The 24,848-nt window shown below is 38.3% G+C and overlaps 1 non-coding gene and 1 pseudogene across 1 annotated transcript; one reads left to right on the top strand and one right to left on the bottom strand.

The window, feature by feature from the left end:
• Positions 1–7,469: 7,469 nt before the first annotated feature.
• Positions 7,470–9,724, bottom strand: LOC116593333 (annotated as a pseudogene).
• A 13,904-nt stretch (positions 9,725–23,628) lies between these two features.
• Positions 23,629–23,735, top strand: LOC116594568. The gene has a single exon (XR_004287283.1). It is a non-coding gene; the product is annotated as a U6 spliceosomal RNA (small nuclear RNA).
• The last annotated feature ends 1,113 nt before the right edge of the window (positions 23,736–24,848 follow it).

Raw genomic sequence — 24,848 nt, 5'->3', positions numbered from 1 at the left:
CACATAGAAACTGTGGGATAACAAATTTGTGATGTTTCAAGCTGTTAATTTGTAAAAAGATTTTATTTATTTGATACAGAGAGTGAGAGTGAGAGCCAGAACACAAGCAGACAGAGGAAGAGGAAGAAGCAGACTCCTTGCTAAGCAGGGAGCCCCATGTGGGGCTCGATCCCAGCACCCCAGGATCATGACCTGAGCCAAAGGCAGATACTTAATAACTAAGCCACCCAGGCACCCCCTCAAGCTGTTAATTTTTAAAAATTGAGGTATAACTGATATATAATAGTTTCAGATATACAACATAATGCTTCGATACTTGTGTGTATTGCAAAATGATCACTTTTGAATATGTAGTACAGTATTATTAACTATAGTTTCCATACTGTACATCACATCCCCATGCCTTATTTATTTTAGAAGTGGAATTTTGTACCTTTTGACCCCATTTTGCTCTCTCCCCCTTTCCTCACTCTCCCCCTCACCATCGACAACACCAATCTGTTCTCAGTATCTATCAGCTTGTTTTGCTTTGTTAAATTTAGATTCCACATATAAGTGAAATCATGGAGTATCTTTCTCTGCCTGACTTAGCATAATGCGCTCGAATTCCATCCATGTTGTTACAAAATGCAAGATTTCATTTTTTTATGGCTGAGTAATATTCCATTATACATATCTACCGCATTACATATATATCACATTTTGTTTACCCATTGATCCATGGATGGACACTTTGGTTGGTTCCATATCTTGGCCATTGAAATAATGCTACAATGAATATGGGAGTACAGATATCTCTTCAAAATACTTATTTCATTTTCCTTGAATATATACTCAGACATGGGCTTACTGGATCGTAGACGAGCTCAATTTTTTTTTTCTTTTGGAAAACTCCATACTGTTTTCCATAGTGGCTATACCAATTTACATTTCCATCAACAAGGCACAAATATTTCATTTCTTCCACATCAACAAAACACGTTTTTTTTCTCTTTTTGATGATAGCCATTCTAACATCTTTTTTTTCCCAAGATTTTATTTATTTGACAGAGAGAGAGAGCAAGTGTATGCACAAGCAGGGAGAGTAGCAGAAGGAAAGGGAGAAGCAGGCTTTCTGCTGAGCAGGGAACCCATTGTGGGGCTTAACCCCAGGACCCTTGGATCATGACCTGACCTGAAAGCAGGCACTTAACAGACTGAGCCACTCAGGCATCCCAAATTCTAACAGATTTGGGAAATAATATCTTATGGTCTTGATTTGCATTTTCTTGGTGATTAGTGATGTCGAGTACCTTTTCATGTACCTGTTGGCCATTGTATTCCTTCTTTGAAAAAATGTTGGAGCGCCTGTGTGGCTCAGTGGGTTAAGCCTCTGCCTTTGGCTCAGGTCATGATCTCAGGGTTCTGGGATCGAGCCCCGTGTCGGGCTCTCTGCTCAGCAGGGAGCCTGCTTCCTCCTCTGTCTCTGCCTGCCTCTCTACCTACTTGTGATCTCTATCTGTCAAATAAATAAATAAAATTTAAAAAAATGTTTATTCAGTTTTTCTGCTGATTTTTAAATTGGGTTGATTTTTTGCTATTGAATTTATGAGTTCTTTATATATTTGGTGTATTAACTCCTTATCTGATATATGGTTTGCAAATACGTCTCCCATTCCATAGCTTGCTTTTTATTTTTGTTATTTCTTTTGCTATGCTGTTGTGTTTTAGTTTGATGTAGTCTCACATACTGATTTTTGCTTTTGTTGCTTGTGCTCTTGGTGTCATATCCCAAAAATCATTGCCAAGACCAAAGTCCAGGAGCTTTGTCCTTCTTTTTTCTGGTATTATTTTTTCAAGATTGTATTTATTTATTTGAGAGAGAGAAAGTGAGTGGAGGGGGAGTGAGAGGGAGAAGCAGACTCCCCACTGAGCAGGAACTGAGCTTGGGGCTATATCCCAGGACTTTGGGATCATGGCCTGAGCCGGAGGCAGATGCTTAACTGAATGAGCCACCCAGGCACCCCTGTTTTTTTTGTTGTTGCTTTTTTTTTTTTTAAGTTTTATCACTTTAGTTCTTATGTTTAAGTCTTTAAACCATCTCATTAATTTCATTATTCTGCATATGATTACTCAGTTTTCCCAACATCATTTATTGAATTATCTGTCTTTCCCCCATTGTCTATCCTCAGCTCCCTCATCAAGTATTAGTTGACACTATATACAAAGGTTTATTTCTGGGCTTTTGATTTTGTTCCATTGATTTATATGCCTGTTTTCACGCTAGTACCATACTGTTTTGATTACCATAGCTTTGTAGTATAGTTTGAAATCAGGAAGTTCAAAGCCTCCAGCTTTGTTCTTATTTCTCAAGACAGTTACCTGTATTGGGGGTCTTTTGTGATTACATACAAATTTTGGATTTTTTTTTCTATTTCTGTAAAAAATGCCATTGGAAATTTGATAGCGATTACATTGAATCTATAGATGGTTTTGGGTAGTATGGACATTTTAACCATATTAATTTTTCCAATCTGTGATTATGAAATATCTTTTTATTAGTTTGTATCTACTGTAACTTTTTAAAAAAGATTTATTTATTTATTTGACACAGAGACTGAGATCACAAGTAGGCAGAGAAGCAGGCAGAGAGAGGGAGAAGCAGGCTCCCTGCTGAGCAGAGAGCCCGATGCAGGGCTTGATCCCAGGACCCTGAGATCATGACCTGAGCCAAAGGCAGAGGCTTAACCCACTGAACCACCCAGGCACCCCTTCTGTAACTTCTTTAATCAAGATATTTAGTATCTAGATCTTTTACCTCCTTGGTTAAATAAATGCTCAAATCCTAAGTATTCCTAATGGAATTATCTTCTTTATTTTTTTTCAGATGTTTTATTGTTAATGTATAGTAAAGCAAATGATTTCTGTATGTTGTTTTTGTATCTTGCAACTCTACTGAATTTATTATAGTCCTATCAGTTTTTTGTGGAGTCTTTAGAATTTTCTACATATGAAACCATATCATCCCCTACAAAGGTGATTTTATTTCTTCTCTCCTGTTTTGAATTACTTTTTTAAAAAAGATTTTTATTTATTTGACAGACAGAGATCACTAGTAGGCAGAGAGACAGGCAGAGAGAGAGGAAGGGAAGCAGGCTCCCTGCCGAGCAGAGAGCCTGATGTGGGACTCAATCCCAGGACTCTGGGATCATGACCTGAGCCAAAGGCAGAAGCTTAACCCACAGAGCCACCCAGGTGCCCCTTGAATGACTTTTATTTCTTCTTTTTTATCAGAACTCTGTGCTATTTTATTTTATTTATTTATTTGAATTAAATTAGCCAACATATATTACATCATTAGTCTTTGAAGTAGTGTTCATTGATTCATTAGCCTTTTATGTCTTCTTATCTGATTGCTCAGGCTAGGACTTCCTGTACTATCTTGAATAGGAATGGTGGGAGTACACACCCTAGTTTTGTTCTGATTGTAGAGGAAAAAGTTTTCAACCTTTCATCATGTGGGCTTGTCATATGAAGCCTTTGTTATGTTGAAATAGTTTCCTTTATACCCAAATTGAACATTTTTATCATAAAAGGATATTGTATTTTGTGAAATGCTTTTCCTGCCTTTATTGAGACGATCATATGATTTTGTCCTTCATTCTATTAATGTGATATATCACAATTATTGATTTGTATATGTTGAACTGTATTTCCATCTCAGCAATAATCCCACTTAATCATGATGTATGATCCTTTTTTTAAAGATTTTATTTCTTTTTTTTAATTTTAAATTTATTTTTTATTTATTTTCAGCATAACAGTATTCATTATTTTTGCACCACACCCAGTGCTGCATGCAATCCGTGCCCTCTATAATACCCACCACCTGGTACTCCGACCTCCCACCCTCCCCCGCCCCTTCAAAACCCTCAGATTGTTTTTCAGAGTCCATAGTCTCTCATGGTTCACCTCCCCTTCCAATTTCCCCCAACTCCCTTCTCCTCTCTATCTCCCCATGTCCTCCATGCTATTTGTTATGCTCCACAAATGAGTGAAACCATATGATAATTGACTCTCTCTGCTTGACTTATTTCACTCAGCATAATATCTTCCAGTCCCGTCCATGTTGCTACAAAAGTTGGGTATTTGTCCTTTCTGATGGAGACATAATACTCCATAGTGTATACAGACCACATCTTCTTTATCCATTCATCCGTTGAAGGGCATCTTGGTTCTTTCCACAGTTTGGCGACCGTGGCCATTGCTGCTATAAACATTGGGGTACAGATGGCCCTTCTTTTCACGACATCTGTATCTTTGGGGTAAATACCCAGGAGTGCAATTGCAGGGTCATAGGGAAGTTCTATTTTTAATTTCTTGAGGAATCTCCACACTGTTCTCCAAAGAGGCTGCACCAACTTGCATTCCCACCAACAGTGTAAGAGGGTTCCTCTTTCTCCACATCCCCCCCAACACATGTTGTTTCCTGTCTTGCTAATTTTGGCCATTCTAACTGGTGTAAGGTGATAACTCAATGTGGTTTTAATTTGAATCTCCCTGATGGCTAGTGATTATGAACATTTTTTCATGTGTCTGATAGCCATTTGTATGTCTTCATTGGAGAAGTGTCTGTTCATATCTTCTGCCCATTTTTTTTTTATGATTGTCTGTTTTGTGTGTGTTGAGTTTGAGGAGTTCTTTATAGATCCTGGATATCAACAGTACAGACAAAAAATTTTATTTCTTTATTTGAGTGAGATACAGTGAGAGAGAGCATGAGAGAGGAGAAGGTCAAAAGGAGAAGCAGACTCCCCATGGAGCTGGGATCCCGATGTGGGACTTGATCCTGGTACTCCCGAATCATGATCTGAGCTGGAGGCAGTTGCTTGACCAACTGAGGCACCCAGGCACCCAATGTATGATCCTTTTAATGTGCTATTGAATTTTATTGCTAATATTTTGTTAAGAATTTTGTATATATATTTATCAGGGATATTTATCTATAGTTTTCTTGTAGTGTCCTTATTTGACTTTCATATCAGAGTAATGCTGGCCTCAAAAAATGGCTTTATGAGTGTCTCATCCTCTCAAATTTTTGAATGATTTTTTTAAAAAGAGTTTGTTTATTTATTTGACAGAGATCACAAGTAGGCAGAGAGGCAGGCAGAGAGAGAAGGGGGGAAGCAGGCTCCCGGATGAGCAGAGAGCCTGATTTGGGGCTCAATCCCAGAACCCTGGGATCATGACATGAGCTGAAGACAGAGGCTTTAATCCACTGAGCCACCCAAGCACCCCTCGAATGATTTTGAAGGGGATTCATGTTAATTCTTACTTAAATATTTGGGAGGTGACTGGGTGATTCAGTGGGTTAAGACTCTGCCTTCAGCTCAAGTCATGATCTCAGGGTCCTGGGATCAAAGCCCCACATCAGGCTCTCTGCTCAGTGGGAAGCCTGTTCCCCACCTCTGCCTGCCTGTCTGTCTGCTTATGATCTCTCTCTCTCTCTGTCAAATAAATAAAATCTTTTTTAAAAAAGCATTCATTCAAAAAAACAATATTTGGTATAACTCACAAGTGAAGCCATCTGGCAGTAGGCTTTTTGTTGGGAGGTTTTTGGATACTGATTCAATCTTCTTGCTCCTAATATGTCTATTGCAATTTTATTATTTCTTCATGATTCAGTCTTGGTAGGTATGTTTTAGGAATTTATCTGTTTCTTCTGGGTCATCTAGTTTGTTGACATATAAATGGATAAATGTTCAAAATCTCTTATGATCTTTTATATTTCTGTGGTATATTTCAATGTCTCCTCTTTTATTTCTGATTTTATTTATTTGAGTCTTCTCTCATTTTTCTTAGTCTACTTAAGATTTGTCAGTTTTGTGTATCTTTCAAAAAAATCAGTTCTTTGCTTGGTCTTTTCAGCTTGCTTGCTTGCTTTTTTTCTTTCTTTCTCTCCTTCTTTTCCCCACTGGGATCTTTGTTATTTCCTTTCTTCTGCTAACTTTGGACTTACTTTGTCTTTTTCTTTTATTTCCTTGATGTACAAAGTTAGGGTTTTTGTTGTTGTTGTTGTTGTTTTTACTTGATGTCTTTTCTTTTTCCTTTTTCTTTTAAAGACTTTGTTTAGTTATTTATTTAGAGAGAGCATGCAAGCAGGGGGAGGCGAGAGGGAGAGAGAGGGAGAGAATCTCATGCAGATCCTGTACAAAGTATGGAGCCCAATGAGGGCCTTGATCTGACGACCCTGAGATCATGACCTGAGCTGAAATCAAGAGTCAGAAGCTTAATCAACTGAGCCACCCAGGTGTCCCAAGATTTTTTTTAAGTAATCTCTATACACATTGTGGGGCTCAAACTCACAATCCAGAGATCAGGAGTCATGCTCTACCGACTTTGCCAGCCAGGTGCCCTTTTATCTTTCTTTTGTTTTCATGTTTTTATAAACTTCCCTCTCAGAACTGCTTTTGCTGCGTCTCATAGATTTCGGTCCAGCTTTTCTCCTATTATTTATTTCCAGTTTCATACAATTGTGGTTGGAAAAGACACTTGGCACAATTTTAATCTTCTTTAATTCACTCTGATTTGTTTTGTGACTTATGTGTTCCCTCCTGGAGAACGTTCCATGTGCTCTCTGAGAAGACTGTTTATTTTGTTGCTCTTGGATAAAATGTTCTATATATGTCTGTTGGGTCCATTTGGTTTAAAATATGGGTCAAGTCCAATGATTCTGTGTTGATTTTCTGTCTAGATGATCTATCATTTGTTGAAAGTAGGACACTGAAGTCATCTACTAGTTCTGCATTGTTTCCCATTTCTACCCACAGATTGGTTGGTATTTGCTTAATGTATTTAAGTGCTCTGAGTTGAGTGTATATATATTTATAACTTTATTTCCTCTTGATGAATTTACCCCTTTGTCATTATATAATGACCTCCTTTGTCTCTCATTATTATTTTTGGCTTAAAGTCTGTTTTGTCTGATGTAAGTTTAGCTACCCAGGCCTCTTTTGGTTTTTTCTTGCATGGGACATATTTTTTTTTTAAGATTTTACTTATTTATTAGAGAGAGAGATCACAAGTAGGCAGAGAGAGAGAGAGAGAAGGGAACAGGCTGCCGGCTGAGCAGAGAGCCGGATGCGGGACTCGATCCCAGGACTCAGGGACCATGACCTGAGCCGAAGGCAGAGGCTTTAACCCACTGAACCACCCAGGTGCCCGGGACATATTTTTTATATTCACTTATATTTTTTATATTCATTTATATAGGCTTTTTGAGCCTATATGTATGTAAGGACTTACTGATGCCATCTTATTGTTTTGGAACTGTTCTGTAAGTCTGTGTTCTTTTCTTCCTCTCTTGCTGCTTTCTTTTGAAATTGATGATTTTCCATGTGATATTCTTTGGTTTCCTAGTTTTTTCCTTTGCCATTACCAAAAGGCTTAAGAAAACATAAATATAACGGCCTATTTTAAGCTGATAACAATTTTTTTTGCCAATTTTAAATACAGTTTTATTTAAGACATTGCATTTTCCACTTAACAATACAGTGCTTATAAAGTGCAATGTTTATTTCCTTTCCCTGTGCACATATTCCATATTCAAGTATCAAGAATGCCCAGTTTTTTTGCTATAGCAGCTCAACATTACAACTGCCATGGAATTTGCTACAAATTTGGGTCCTTTGAATATTGTATGTGGAACAATGCTCAACCTATTTATTCTCAGATTGGTTTAGTCAACCTCGTCAGTGGTGGGCCCAGAGGAGGCACCACCAGAGGAGGGAGCTCCACCACCAGGGAAGCCTCCAGGCATTCCTCCTGGCATGCCCCCTGCACTCTGGTACAGCTTGGTGATGATGGGGTTGCAGACTTTCTCCAACTCTTTCTGCTGGTGTTCAAATTCTTCCTTCTCTGCAGTCTGGTTCTTATCAAGCCAGTTGATGATTTCATTGCACTTGTCAAGAATCTTCTGTTTGTCTTCATCATTTATCTTGCCCTGAAGTTTTTCATCTTCAACAGTTGCTTTCATGTTGAATGCATAAGACTCCAGTGAATTCTTGGAAGACACCTTGTCCCGCTGTTTCTCATCTTCAGCTTTGTACTTCTCAGCTTCCTGGACCATGCGCTCAATATCTTCCTTGCTCAAGCGGCCCTTATCATTAGTGATGGTAATCTTGTTCTCTTTTCCTGTGCTCTTATCCACGGCAGAGACATTGAGGATACCATTAGCATCAATATCGAAAGTGACCTCAATCTGAGGGATACCACGAGGAGCAGGAGGTATGCCTGTGAGTTCAAACTTTCCAAGTAGATTGTTGTCCTTGGTCATGGCACGCTCACCTTCATACACCTGAATAAGCACACCAGGCTGGTTGTCGGAGTAGGTAGTGAAGGTCTGTGTCTGTTTGGTAGGAATGGTAGTATTACGCTTGATAAGAACAGTCATGACTCCTCCAGCAGTTTTAATGCCAAGAGAAAGTGGAGTGACATCCAACAGCAGCAAATCTTGAACATTTTCAGATTTGTCTCCAGAAAGGATGGCTGCCTGGACAGCTGCACCATAAGCAACAGCTTCATCAGGGTTGATGCTCTTATTCAGTTCTTTTCCATTGAAGAAATCTTGGAGAAGTTTCTGAATCTTGGGGATACGGGTAGAACCACCCACCAGAATAATATCATGGATCTGAGACTTGTCTAACTTGGCATCCCGAAGAGCTTTCTCTACAGGGTCCAGGGTGCCATGGAACAGGTCAGCATTTAATTCTTCAAACCAGGCACGAGTGACAGAGGTATAGAAGTCGATTCCTTCATACAGAGAATCAATCTCAATACTGGCCTGGGTGCTGGAAGAAAGTGTATGCTTAGCACGTTCACAAGCAGTACGGAGACGACGAACTGCCCTCTTGTTTTCGCTGATATCTTTCTTATGTTTGCGCTTGAACTCTGCAATAAAATGGTTAATCATTCAGTTGTCAAAGTCTTCTCCACCTAAGTGGGTGTCTCCAGCTGTGGACTTAACCTCAAAGATCCCATCTTCAATAGTAAGGATTGACAAATCAAAAGTGACACCTCCTAAGTCAAAGATCAGCACATTCCATTCAGCTCCAACTTTTTTGTCTAAGCCATAAGCAATAGCAGCAGCAGTTGGCTCATTGATGATTCTAAGTACATTGAGACCAGCAATAGTTCCAGCATCTTTGGTAGCCTGACGCTGAGAATCATTGAAGTACGCAGGTACTGTGACAACTGCATTGGTAACAGTCTTCCCAAGATAAGCCTCTGCGATTTCCTTCATTTTTGTCAAAACCATAGAAGACACCTCCTCTGGATAAAAGCTTTTTGTCTCTCCCTTGTATTCTACTTGGACCTTGGGCCTGCCAGCATCATTCACCACCATGAAAGGCCAATGCTTCATATCAGACTGGACAACAGCATCATCAAATCTCCATCCAATCAGGCCTTTGGCATCAAAAACTGTGTTGGTGGGGCTCATCGCAACTTGGCTCTTGGCAGCATCACCGATCAATCGTTCAGTGTCCGTGAAGGCGACATAACTTGGGGTGGTCCGGTTTTCCTGATCATTGGCAATTATTTCCACTTTCCCATGCTGGAAGACACCCATGCAGGAGTAGGTGGTGCCAAGATCAATGCCAACTGCAGGTCCCTTAGACATGGTTGCTTACGTATAGGCCTGGCTCGGGTTGAGAAGAAGACAGCAATCCAAAGATCTGGCCCTGCGTTCAATAAGCTGATAACAATTTAAATACGATTGCATACAAAACTCTCCCATTTTATGTTTTTTTTTTAAGATTTTATTTATTTATTTGACAGACAGAGATCACAAGTAGGCAGAGAGGCAGGCAGAGAGAGAGGAGGAAGCAGACTCCCCACCGAGCAGAAAGCCCGATGTGGGGCTCGATCCCAGGACCCTGAGATCATGACCTGAGCCAAAGACAGAGGCTTCAACCCACCGAGCCACCCAGGCGCCCCTCCCATTTTATGTTTTTAATGTCACAATTTATCTCACCTTTGTGATATGTATCCATTAACAAATTATTGTAGCTATACTTATTTTTTAATGCCCTGATATGTTAACCTTTATCCTACGGTTAAGTGGTAAACAGTCCCTCATATTCCTGGCTGAGGCACTAACACACCTCTACCAGGGTTGTATGTTTTTATGTCTGTTGACTAATTAGCATCTTTTCGTTTCATCTTGAATAACTCTTTTAAGCATCTTTTGTAAGGTGGGTCTAGTGGAAGCAGGTGTAGGCCTAAAGGAAAAAGAGAAAAACTTCAACCTGGGGGTTGAAACCTAGACTTCTGGGGAGCAGACACCAGCGAGTTAGTGCTGTGTCTGTGGAGGCTGGTGATGAGGCTCGTTCTGTGAGTGTAAAAATCGTGAACTGGATTCGGTGGCAGGTACAGAATAGCATGACTGCTACAGAGGTGAACAAGTACAGCCAGAGAGATTTTTAGTAGAACCCTTAGCAGATTGGAAGCACCCCAAGAATCAAACAGGAAAGAGCAAATCCTTTCTTCCTCTTGTATTGTAGATTTCCTTTCTTGCCCCTGCTGGAAGAGCCTAACATGTGATTTGTGGAGTCCGGGTGTCCCCCACTGCATAGGAGTGAATTAAAGGGTGGGTGGAGCTAAGATAAATAAGCCGGCCCATGGTTTTATACTAGGGAAAACAGGAAATATATCCAAGTGTGTTTGTGTCCCTGGTGATGAATTTAAAGGAAGATGCTAGCCTCTTAATATGCTCCCCACTTCCCACATATGTGCCCAATTGGCTGTATTTCCTGCTGACACCATCATTTACCAAGGCAGCATAAGAGAATGATCTTTGATTCCTCGTGTGCAGTTATCAACTTATGCCAATTAAATAACTGTCGTGTATGCTGTCACTCACCCCATTTAGGAACACACCATTTTTCACATGATCTAATGTGACACCCTTCTAAGTGGTACTTCTATATCTAGTTTCATCTCTCTTTAGTCTAGAGATTCTCACCCTATGCTATATAATAATACCATCTGGGAAAATTTATTAAAAAATCTCATTCCCAAGGATCCTGATTTAACTGGTTTGGATTGGAGTCTGAGGATCAGCATTTTTAAAGCTTCCTAGGTTCCTGGGTTCTCAAAGCTTCCTAGCCAGCTTTGAGAACTATTATTTCAGTCTGCCCTCCATATTTAGTATCAAATTATTTTATTATTATCGTGTGACAGGCAAATCCAATAATGTCGGTCCGTGACCCAAATTTCCTCAGCAGTTATCCTTATCAACCATGTATCCAACTGGCATGCTCCTGGTGCTTGGTCCATACCTCTCCAACTCCTGTTAATTCTTCCTAACATTCTCACTGAACTGTAAACTTCTCACTTTATTTTCCAACAGCATTGAGCCAATTGCAATTTCTAATGAGATATTCTTTCACTTATCCATGCATGTGCATAATTTATTCCCTACAGGAAAGGAACCTCGTTCAAACCACAGCAAGTTTTAATCACATGGTTAAAAACACATAATGTAACTTTAATATTTTAAAGTATCCCTCTAAATAGATTACTTTCTGTGATGTCAATTATATGAAAAATTGTGAATGCATAGAAAAGGACTTGAACAAAAGTAATTAAAATGTTGACTATAATTGTCTCTAGATGGTGGGGTTATAGACTTTTCTTTCTGCTCTATAATTTTACGTAGTTTAGAAATTTTCTATATTGGTACATATTACACTGTTAAACAGAAAAAAAATTATCAGCAAAATCATTTATATATTTTAAAATACAAGATATATGTATTTATCTGAACATTTTTAACTCCTAAAGATAAAAGTGTTTGATTAATAAAATGTGATAATGGGGAAATACTAACGTTTGCCTTAACAAGTTTTTACCCCCATCCCACACAAAAATAATATATTTTTTTTTTAGCCACCAGATGGCAGTCCCTTCACATGTGTTGGCCCATTTATAGCCTTGACGCACCTCTGCAGGGATTGTGCAGGGTTTACACAAAAGTTTTTATTTTTCAACTAACAAATTATAATATATTAATATTTAGAAGATATTGCAATACATGCTAAGAAAATTGTGGGTTTTATCCTCTAAAATTTAAGTCTATTTCTTTTTAAACATGCATTTATTGGTATCCTCACAATCAATTGTAGACTAATAGCCCCATCTCACTACTTAAAAGAAGGCAGAAATTCCTTTCATGCTTGAATTTCCTTTTGCTTTTACTCTTGACTTAGACCTTTAGACTTAAGGATGATACCCACAGGAATTATTTAGTGTAGCTAATGCTATTCAGGGCTAGGAGACTATCAACTCCATGCACGCAGAGACCTAAGAATCCAGTCAAGCTTCCCAAAGTCAGAGAGCAGTAGGAGAAGGGATATTCGGTGAAGAATGTCCTAATGACACATAACTATGCAGAATGATTTAAAATCTTTCCTGAGATAATATAGTCAGGGGTATTGATAATATTTATTTCTAAGATGTTAGAGGATACCAGAACTTTAGGCATGATTTTTAAAATTAATTATTGCCCATTTCTCACTGCTGTTTGCATATAGGAGACTGCAGGCATCAAAGAAGTCCCAAGTCCTCTCCAGCTGCTTTCTCTTACTCTATCCCTTTCCTTCCATGTCCAGTTGCTTGTTAAAAATGATTCCTGTCTATGCTTCACTTCAGTTAGATGATGACTTATCTGCCTAGCATTCTATTTAAAATAAACAGTACTCAGGGAATAAGTCAAATTTGGAAGACTTGGAACTGCTTTTCAGATCGACTGGGCCTTTTGCTTTCCAACACATGAGGTACATGTTTAATGTCTAAATTTAAGGCCTGAACATTATGTTCAAAGGGAGTTACTATATATTAGAGAAGAATATATAAGCACTTTATAACTTTCATATTTTTTCTGATACAAAAATATATGTTCTTTATAAAATTTTTGACTACAAAATCTCAAAGAAGAAAAATTAAAATCACTCTTAATTTCCCCACCCAGGGAAAGTATCCCAAAATATATACCCAATTATAAGGGTTTGTATTTTGAGAAGTAAATCTGTATCTCTGCATTCTCATCATTTTGCCCAGTGACATTTCTTACTTGGAGTTTCATGGCTGTTGTGAATGATTTTAAAGATGGTAGCCAAAAATGCAGTGCCTTTTGGTCTCAAAGTAGAGGTCAACCTATATTCAAGAACAAACCAGTTTTGTAAATTATTAACAGCTTATTTTCTTTGCAGTATGTGTGAGGCTCAATTTTTTCTCAGTTTATATTAACACTTGAGGCTACAAAGGAACGCTGTGACATGAACCGGAGCTATTGGACAGAATCTTTCCTAGGCTAACAGGAACTCTGAATGCTGTTCTTGCTACTCCATGATTTTCTGTGGGGCCTCAGCAAGTTAATTATCTTCTTTGTGTGTTTAATCCTCTTAGAGAGCAGCCCTCATCTCTTTTGCTTGCTGTAATACTCGATGAGGATGAATGTTTTTCTTTATCCTCTGCATATAGCAATGGGGAAAAGAATTAAAATAAGAGAAACGGGGAGCCCAAGTTTTGCATCAGCCTAGGAAATACAGCTTCAGTATCTAGAGAATTAAAAATGTCTGCTTCAGTCCTTCTGTGTGTGGCGGAGCATACTTTGAATTTTAAAATAAGAAGATGAGAAGTCAATATTCAAAATGAATATGCGTTGCTCTTCAGTTATTTTTCTCATCTTTTCAAACAAACAAACTTAAAAATAACACCATCTGTGCCTATTAATTGTGATTTGGTGTGAATGTAGAGAGATTTTTCTAAATCAGTGCAGTTCTTTTAAAAACCTTTCATATTAATTCATCCAAAGAACACTGTAGATCACAGGGATAGATGAATAAGACATAGCTTTACATAGAATCTAGTGAAGGAGTCAAGAAAAATGTAGAATTATAGTGTATGAAAAATACTGATTTACAGTGCTGCTGTGTTCCAGGCAGTGTCTTTAAGACCAGGCTAGAGCAGTGAACAAAACACACAAATATTTCTGGGTTGTTTTGCTTGTTTGTTTGTTTGTTTAAGTCGTCTCTGTGCCCAACGTGGGACTTGAGCTTATGACCCTGAGATCAAGAGTTGCATGCTATACTGACCAATATATATGGGCACCCCCATTCTGCTTTCACAGAACTTACATTTTAGTGGGGACAGAGAGAGTAGATACATAATCATGTAACATACACAGTGTGGCCCATGGTGATGAGAGCTGAGGTAAAAAATAATGGGCTACAGGGAGCATCATTAATAAAGTCACATTTTATCAAAGTCATTTCAAATCAAAGTCACATTTTATCAAAGGAAATAAAGCAGTAAGCCATATGGATACCTGAGTGAGAAAATTTCAGGAAGAGAGGAGCAAGGAGGCCACCAAGGTTTGAGAGTAGTCGTCGAGTTGGAGGTTGGTAGGAGATGAAGTGAGAGAGATGGAGGCGGCCAAAGGGAAGGTCATGCAGGTCTCTCAGAATGTTGCAAAGACTTTGGCTATTACTTAGAGTGAGGTAGGAAGCCAACTAGAAAGTTTGGAACAGAAGAGTGAGATGATCTGAGGTTGACAAAGGGACACTAATTAGGAGCGTATTGCAATAATCCCCTGAGAGATGATGGAAACTTGTATCACTGTGGTACAGAGGAGGTGGTAATATAGTGGTCAGCTTCTAGGGTGTTTTGAAGGAAAAGCAGACAAAATATGTTGATGGATTGGATGAAGGCTATGAGAGAAAGAGTCAAGGTTTGTTTTAGTGAAAACATTCACATTTATTAAATGCCTATATTATGCTTTATAAAATACAGCTTCTCTTCTGCTTTGACTACTGTTTATTCCAGGAACTTCCTGAGATTGGTTTTTATTTTAATTTTATTTTTATTTTATGGCTTTAAGTAGGTATTTTTTTGTCATCTATTTTATCACTTATTTGTCTAGCTAAGTCCTTATCCTACATCAAAATTTGCAATTCCAATAGAATGCAGTTGAGAATATGGAGATGTAGCTTTTGTCAGAAAAGGCAATATACTTTAAAATCCTGACTTGCTAGATTATCTCTGGAAAGCAGTTAAACCAATTATATTCTCATCTTACATCTGGTATTACATAATAAACTTTGAAGGGCCTTCTTTTCATGTTTCTGTCTTTCTTTTTGACTGAACAAAGTTAAAGCAGTTTTATTACGCGTTATAACAAAGCCTGTGATATTCTGATTCACACATAACAAAAGACCAGTACGATGTGTGCATTTTCCACCACATACGTTCGCTTGTGGACTTCCCTTTTTTACCCACAACCTTCTTGTAGAACTAATGTTTCCAAAACATACTTAGAAAAATTTTAATTTCTAGGAAGCCACCTTGGTTCCCCAATTTCTGGTGTCCGTTTCCAAGTACTAATTCTGAACTTGTAGTTTACATCGTAGCTACAGTGTTGGTTAAAAGCACAAATGAAAGCTGAGGCAAAATTGCAGTAAAGATATTTTTTCTTTTGTTATTAAAAATTCGAAGTAAAGTATAGTTAAATAGTGCACTTTTTTTTTAAGTTTTTATTTAAATTCGAGTTAGTTAACATATAGTGTAATATTGATTTTGGGAATAGAATTTAGTGATCCGTTATTTACATATAACCCCCAGCACTCATCATAACAAGTGCCTTCCTTAATGCCTGTCACCCATCTAGCCCATCCCCCACCTACCTCCCTCTACCGACCTCAGTTTGTTCTCTATAGTTAAGAGTCTCGTACGGTTGGCCTCCCTCTCTCTTTTTTTTTCCCCTTTCGCTATATTCAACTGTTTTGTTTCTTAAATTCCACATATGAGTGAAATCATATGGTATTCGTCTTTCCCTGACTTATTTCACTTAGCATAATACACTCTAGCTCCATCCACATCATTGCAAATGGCAAGATTCCATGGTTATTTCTATAATGTTCACAGAAAAGAACATGCCCCAGTGCGTCTTTCTTTAATCTTATCTCAGTAACCTATCACACCTGCAAATGCACTGAATCCTTCAATAAGGGATAACCCAGCCGCTACAATAAATTTTCCAAGAGCCAAACCATCTTTGTGCCACTTTTACCATGAAGTGAATGCTGTGCTCAGAGGAAAATTTTATGATGTGGTTGATTTATACGTGGGGGTGGCAGCACATAAAGGAACCAGTGTTTGTTTCTTTGGGCCTCCATAGCAAAGTACCATACACTAAGTGGATGAAAGCAACAGAAATCTATTCCCACATAGTTCTGGATGCTAGAAATACAAAGATCATGGTGTTAGCAGGGCTGTGCTCTCTCTGAAGTTTCTAGAGAAGAATCTGTTTCATGCCTTTGTCTTCAGTTCTGGTGTTGCCAGCAATCCTTGGCATTCCTTGGCTATAAATGCATCACTTCAGTCTGCCTCTGTCTTTGTGTGATGTCCTCTCTGTGTTTAAAATCACTGGTTTATTAAAAAGCAGGAACAGCCAGATAGAAGAGATGCTTAGGGCAAGGTATGTGAGAAAGGATGGTGGAGTTTCCACACCCTCCCTGGGGGTCCTACTCTCCCAGCACCTCTACATCTTCACCACCCTGGGAACTCCAGAGTCAAGATTTGTGGTCCAAGTGATAGCATTCTTAGTTGATGAGATTCAGCATTGATAATTTTATACTATGACATAGTCCGTGTAATTTTTTTAACACTACGGTTATAGATTTCTGCCAAAAAGATTTATTTCTTTTCCATGCCCTAATAGACACCATACTCCATATAATTGGTTAGGCGTCCTGTAATCTGCAGTCAGAAAAAGAGTAAGAAAACCTTGTTCTGTAATGACTCTCAGGCTTCAACCCTATTTCTACCAAAGATCCTGCCAGATCTTTCAGATCAGTTTTTACCAGCTTATTGACCAGACCCCAGGAATGAGCCAAGTGGAAGACCCATCTCCATTCACTATCTTTAATAATACTGATTCAAAACTTTGTTTGCATCATTCAAATGGTGTCATGTCCTTGCTCTTTTCTGGTGAACCAGGCTCTTTCATTATCTATGGTAAGAGGCAGTACTTGCCTGGGGAGTTATCTGGCTAATCCTTCCATGTAAGTTTGTCTAACCCATTCAGGTATAACCAAGGCCTTAGGAACTCTGTTCCAGTCATGGCTCCAACAGCTGCTTACAGCTCTCCTTCTTCATGCTAAGATTGGTTTGAGAATTCATTTGAGTTTAAACTTGCAGGTGGGGCTCTCTGTGAGCAGAAGCAGCTGGCTATGACAAAGGCAAAGGAGGTCAGACAGGGACTGACACCTCATTCACAGTTGTTCCTGAGTATCACTTTTTTCATATTCAAAAGTCATCACCAACTTTACTAGTTATTTAAATAAGGGTCCCTGGGACTCATCACTTCTGCTGCCATTGTCATACCTGGTCCATTGGAGGTGTAGAGATTCTTTTTTTTTTCTTTTTTTAAATTTTATTTGTCAATTTGATAGAGAGTGAGAAAGAGCACGAGATGGGAGAAGGTCAGAGGGAGAAGCAGACTCTCCATGGAGCTGGGAGCCCCATACAGGACTCAGATCCTGGGACTCCGGGATCATGACCTGAGCTGAAAGCAGTCACTTAACCAACAGAGCCACCCAGCCGCCCTGTAACAATTCATTTAAGAAATGCTTCCTGAGGGGCGCCTGGGTGGCTCAGTGGGTTGGGGCCTCTGCCTTCAGCTCGGATCATGATCCCGGGGTGGGATCAAGCCCCGCGTCGGGCTCTCTGCTGAGCAGAGAGCCTGCTTCCTCCTCTCTCTCTGCCTGCCTCTCTGCCTACTTGTGATCTCTGTCAAATAAATAAATAAAAATTAAAAGAAAATCAGCATAGGCAAAAAGAGAGCATATGGGTTCCAAGTTTCAGCTTTAGGCATAGGTGGATCAAGAAACCTTCAAATTCACCAGGAATCCATTTCTCTAAAAAAAAAAAAAAGAAAGAAAAGAAATGCTTCCTGAATACTTAAATTGACACTTAAGTCCTAGTGCTAAGAATTCAGTGGTGAGTAAGGGTTCTGCTGTCATAGTGCTTGCATTTTATCAGGACAGGTAAGTAAGTACATATGTCAATTAAATAATTTCCCAAAATGATAAAAAAAAAAAAAACCACAAGGTAATATAATAGAGTTACTTTGGTGGGGGTGAGTGGGATAGTGGAGGCTTCTTTAGAATGAGTTAACAGAAAGTTGACATTTGAAAAGGATGAAAAGGAACCTATCATCTTAACTTAATAATCATTAATTTAAAGTCTAAGATATCGGGGCTCCTCGATGGCTCATTCGGTTAAGCCTCCAACTTTTGATGATTTTGGTTCAGGCAAGCTCTGCATCAGGCTCTGTACTCAGCAGGTAGTCTGATTGAGATTCCCTCTCTCTCCCTCCCTCTGCACTACCCCCCTCCATGAATTCTCACCGCATTCTCTAAAATAAATAAATAAATATATTTTTTAAAAGTCTAATATATATGCCTGGTATCAGGTATTGGAAAAGGTGTACTGAGAGAAAAATGTAAAGGTGAAAACAACATAGCCCTTGCCCTTTGGAACCTGATATCTAATGAGGAAGATAAACATCTATGTTCATATATGCAATAGAGAGGAGTATAAGAGAGATGTAAGCAAAATACCAAAGGACTACAGAAGGAGAGGGATAGTTCTCATTAAAGTATTTGGGAAGGTTCGAGAGATGTGCTTCACAGATGAGGTGACAGCTGAGCTTGGCAATGATCACAATGGCTCAGAGTCATCAAGTCCCATCTCTGTGTCAGCCACTATGCTAATGAGATTTACAGGGAATTTCTCATTTAATCCTGCTAATCCTAAAAGGCAGAGACTATTAATCATTCTCATTTCACAATAAATATATGAACCTGGCCTTGAACCCAGTTAATCTAAATATAAACTCATTCTGGTACAGATACTACACGACTAAATAAGAATCAGTTGGTTTACTATGTTTTTCTCTTTTTAGCTTATTCTTTTGGTGTTGTGTATCCTCTAAACAAGTCTTACCACATAATTCTGATTCAGAGTATCATTCTCAAAATCTGTGTACATAAAAAAACATTTAAGACTATGAGGAAGATGTTAAGCTCCCATACTTAAGAACACATAAGTTATTAAGATAAAGTGCATCCCATGTATCTTGGTTTGTTGTTTCTTTTTTTTTTTAATATTTTTATTTATTTGTTTGACAGAGGTCACAAGTAGGCAGAGAGGAAGGCAGAGAGGGGGAAGCAGGCTCCCTGCTGAGCAGAAAGCCCAATGTGGAGCTTGATCCCAGACCCTGAGATCATGAGCTGAACCAAAGGAAGAGGCTTAACCCACGGAGCCACCCAGGCACCCCTTGGTTTGCTGTTTCTAAACAGAATTTTATTCATTTCACATGAAACTGGTAAAGTAATTTTTCCCCAGACCATCAAGCTAAGAACGGCAAGTCTGTAAACCCATAAAACCAATAAAAGATCCATACTCTGCATAGGGTTAATGAACAGAATCAAGACTTTTACTGAAAACCTAATAATATATGAGCTTTAGATTCAAGCAAGTGTTTTCTTTGGAAAACAAGATGTTAGCTTGCATAATCTGTATTTGGAAAGAAATAACAAAATAAAACATTATCTCTTCCTCGCTCTCTTTTGTCTTTTATGAAAGAGTAATATTTTGGTGACCCTGGAGATGTAGGAATGTCGCATGTTGGTTTATTTGTTATTTTCTGCCTGCGATAGATGATAGATGATCCTAAAAGTTACATTCTGCTATGTGTTAGGTAGTGAAGCTGAGTTAAATATAAGACTACATCAAATTTTTTAAATGAGACATTAAGTATTAATTTTGAAGTTCTCTAGTGTATGTTTACAAAGGTGCCGACTACAATTTTTTCAGTCTTTTAAAAATTATGTTCCAGGAGAAATAAATTAAGGAGACAGTTCATATTCTAGGAAATTAATGCTTCTTCTAAAAATTGGCCATCTGGCAGAAAGGACTAAATTGAATTTGATTGTCTATTTGACTATCTCACTTTCGTAGGACTTATTCTTTGATGACATGTTCAAAGGGCTGTTTTTATTTGTTTGTTTTACTTTCTAACCTCCAAAAGCTGGGAAAAAGAAAGATGACACATGACGAGTATAGACTTATCAATCAGCATTTAACTTAGATGCTACTGTGGGATCTAATTTGATATTGTAATGCATGAAATTATTTACATGATATGCATTACTACATTATGCAATCATTATATAATCCATATGTATTATATATAATACATATATGTAATACATATATAGTGCATGTTATATACGTAGAATAGGTTAATAGATGATAGTATAATGTGTAACAATTTGGCAACATAATGTATGAAAGCAATTTCCTACTATCTTTAAACACTTGGGGAGAGCTAAACAAAAAGTTGTACTGATTAGAATTAGAGATGCATTTGGGTTAGCATTTGAATTATGTGTATAATCCAGAAGTAACCTAAAGAGACTGACTTGGCACTTTAGTCACTGTAGCAGACTGTAATTTTATTTTATCTTTTATTTATTTCTAATTTTTTAAAAGGATTTTATTTATCTATTTGATATCAGAGATCACAAGTAGGCAGAGAGACAGGCAGAGAGTGGGGGAAGCAGTGTCCCTGCTGAGCAGAGAGCCCGATGCGGGGCTTGATCCCAGGACCCTGAGATCACAACCCATTCTGAAGGCAGAGCCTTAAACCACTGAGCCACCTAGGCACCCTTTATTTTATTTTTAAAATTTTAAAAATGTATTTACTTTTAAATTTTATTTTATTAAACTCAATTAATTAAAATATAGTGCATTTTGGTTTCAGAGGTAGCATTCAGTGATTCATCAGTTGCATATAACACCCAGTGCTCATGTTAACACATATATCATGTGCCATTCTTTTTTTTTTTTTTTTTAAACATTTTATTTATTTATTTGACAGACAGAGATCACAAGCAGGCAGAGAGGCAGGCAGAGAGAGAGGAGGAAGCAGGCTCCCTGCTGAGCAGAGAGCCCGATGCGGGGCTTGATCCCAGGACCCTGGGACCATCACCCGAGCCGAAGGCAGAGGCTTTAACCCACTGAGCCACCCAGGCGCCCCATCATGTGCCATTCTTAATGCCCATTGCTCCAGACTGTGATTTAAAAGAAAAACAAAAAACAAAAAACAAAACAAAACAGTTGCAGTGGTGTCTCCTACCCATGTGCTCTTCAAGACCCATGCCCCCACCCAAAAACTGGAGTCTAGGTCCTTCACTTTGAGTTTGGGAAGGCCATTGTGACTGCTTCAAATAAAGCAAAGTCATGAAAATGTCACCCACATCCCCTTGTTTTCTTGGGATACTCACTATCAAAACAACAACCATGCTCTAAAGAAACACAAGAAATCCATGGAAGGACCCATGTAAAGGGAAACTGAGGCCCCTGGCGACAGCCACAGCTGACTCCCAGCTGACAGTTTTCTCTAACTTGCAAAGCATATAACTGAGCCATATTGAAACTGGATCCTCCGGACCACCGGTCAAGCCATTCCAGCTGACTGGCACTACCGAGAGCGGAGATGAGCTGCCCAGCTGAGCCCTGTGAATTTGTAAGCCAAATAATTGCCTTGTTTTAAGCCACCATGCTTTGGCGTGGTTTGCCATGAGGCAATAAACAACTGATACAGTAACCTGAAAGTCGCATGAGAAGATGAATCTGGAAAGGAGCTCTCTTTTAGTCCCTGAAAATGGTAGCCAGTGAATAGCAAAGAATTAACTGTCTCCCATGTAGATAATATTGTTTGGATCTTAATATTTTAGAAATGATAAATTGTTCAAGAATTTGCAGCCGTATTTTAAAATCTTCATATCCATGGAGAAGACAATGGAAGCTACTGAAGAAGAGAAATCACTTCAAGTGACAGGAATTTGTAAGAAAGGAAGACCTAGAAAAAGTTACAACAGCTTGGGTTTTTGAGGACTAGGTAGAGGAGAAGGAATCAGCAAAGTTGGTAGAAAAGGAACTACCTAGGGTGTAGCAGGATGAGCAGACTCTGGGATAATGAAGAAGCCCATGGGAGAGTGTTTTACAGTGAAACATCTGTCCATGTTGATCATGTTTTATTTTTGTTAGAAGTGAGAATTAAAAATAAAGAGGTTGTGAAGATGTTATATGTTACCAGGATCGAGGTAAAGTCAAATGTTACCTATGAGAGATATTAAAAAAAGGTAGTGTACAAGCATATGTAACTTTTGAAAGTTTGCAAACATAGTTGAGAGATGAAATATACAGATAATGGCAAACAAGTAAGAGGAAAATATAATTAGATTTGGGGATATATGATAGTTCAAAGACCATTAAAAATTATCTTAGTAAGTTTGGTTAGAGGTGGGGCATGAGATGTAGTAGTTAGAATGGCAGAGAGCAAGATAGGGATAGGAGGATGGATGTGGGTAGGAAATGCATGTAGACAAATAGCAACTGGGGGCAAGGGAGTTAATATTATCACCAAGGATGAGTACAAGGAATAAAGATTTGCAGGGAATTGAAGAGTCTGTAGGATAACACCTAAGGGAAGACTTGAAGACAAGGTAGTCTACTGCATGGTAGTCTATTGAGTAGTTAGAGAATGTAAAAAAACAAAAAACAAAAACAAAAACAAAACCCTAAAAAGAGTTGAAACCTGAAATTTTACAGAGAGGTCATCCACAATATCCAAAGGTAGTGTACACTAGTGAGAGATGCCTTATTTCCAGAAACAATTATTTTAAGCATTTCAGTATCAAATACAATAATTCTATTGTTAATGAACCATCAAGTTTGAGCAGCACAAGACCAAATATTTGGGTTTTTTCATGGCAGTTTTATAGGATCCAAATTTTCCATGCAATCATTCAACCCTTTAATTGTGCATATATAAAATTTTACAGCCTTTTCTAGCAGGCGCTAATCTTAACTTTCCATTCATTTTAACTGTGAAAAAATCAAAGGATATTAAATTTTCTAAGTGTAGCCTTTTCCCATGTGTTCCATTCCTTTTCGAGATGTCAGAACTAATCTTATTGTCCTTAAGTTTAGCTCAGGACTGGGCTGTGATCCCACGATTTGTCTGGCCGAGGAAACTCCAAATTCATTGGCTACTTTTCAAAAGATCTACAGATGTTCCTGCTACGATTGTTTGTTAGTCTCCTGAGTCAAAAGGCATCCAATAGAGACAGAATTAACAACATACTAGATTTCTAAACCACAATCTAATGCAAAAGAGAAAGTAAGCAATTCCTAAGAAAGTAAAGAAACTCAAGTCCTTTGAGTAAAGGCTTACCCATACACTGTTTTCCTTAAAGTTAAATTCTAACATCTGAAGAGATACACTACCCATATCTGTAGCAACCAAAGCAACAATTTTCAGTTTACATTGGCCTTTGGAATTTTCCCATAAATAATTCTAAAAATTATAATAGCTTAAATGATTCAGATGCTAGCCTAATTATTATATTGACTAAGCCATTTGATTTTGATTGATTCTAAACCACATCTTTTTAGAGAACATGGATTTTGTTTTGAAGCATTGCTGTAAGAGAACCCTTAAAACTATTTGCTGCCGTGCTCGCTTCGGCAGCACATATACTAAAATTAGAATGATACAGAGAAGATTAGCATGGCCCCTGTGCGAGGATGACACGCAAATTCGTGAAGAAAAAGAAAAAATTATTTGCTGCCTACAGTCAAAAAGACCTTCAGTGTCTGCTAAACTTACTGCTATATGCTATAGTGGTGATCAGTTAGATAATTTTTTAATGTATTTACTCATCTCATCTATCAAATACATATATTATCAGAATGTATTTTCTAGTATGAGAAGCAGTAATGTTGCTCAAAAGCTTTAAAAAGTAGCAGTAGAGTACTGAAGAACAACATAAATGGAGGTACATCTTTCTGAATACCGGGAAAACAATAAATATTAATTCTCTAAAGTTTTGCTTGCTGAAAGGTCACTCTTAGGGTGCCTGGGTGGCTCAGTGGGTTAAGCCTCTGCCTTCGGCTCAGGTCATGATCTCAGGGTTCTGGGATCCAGCCCCGCATCAGGCTCTCTGCTCAGCAGGGGGCCTGCTTCCCCCTCTGGCTCAGCCTGCCTTCCGGCATACTTGTGGTCTCTCTCTCTGTCAAATAAATAAATAAGTCTTTTACATAAATAAATAAATAAATAAATACTCACTCTTATTTATGATTCCAATTCAATGATTCATAACTTGGGGAGACATGGGGACTTAGAGTGGAGAAGGGAGTTGGGGGAAATTGGAAGGGGAGGTGAACCAGGAGAGACTATGGACTCTGAAAAACAATCTGAGGGTTTTGAAGGGACGGGGGGTGGGAGGTTGGTGTACCAGGTGGTAGGTATTATAGAGGGCACGGATTGCATGGAGCACGGGGTGTGGTGCAAAAATAATGAATACTGTTATGCTGGAAATTAAAAAAAAAAATGAAGTTTAATACATCCAACAACTAGAATTTTTTATAATGATTCCACCTTTCCATTTAAAGTAACCTTTTAAAATATAAAGAACACCCTCACCTAAAGCTATAACCTACTAAACATAATTTTACGGCTTATGAGTTAAATTTAATAATTTAATATTGCTTTAATGATTCAAGAGTTTAAAAAAATTTTAGCATCGGTATTTTGAACATTAATTCTAATTATACAAAGTGACATATGGAATATTTATCATTTCTTCTCAAATAACTGTTGTGTTAATCTAGGTGCTTTAAGAAGCAGATGCTGAGACAGCATTAAATGGGGAAAGAGTTTATGTGGGTGTGAA

This window comes from Mustela erminea, chromosome 6 (assembly GCF_009829155.1).
Source record: "Mustela erminea isolate mMusErm1 chromosome 6, mMusErm1.Pri, whole genome shotgun sequence".
Lineage (NCBI taxonomy): Eukaryota > Metazoa > Chordata > Mammalia > Carnivora > Mustelidae > Mustela > Mustela erminea.
Note: the sequence above shows the minus strand (reverse complement) of the source record. Positions and strands in the feature narration are given on the sequence as shown.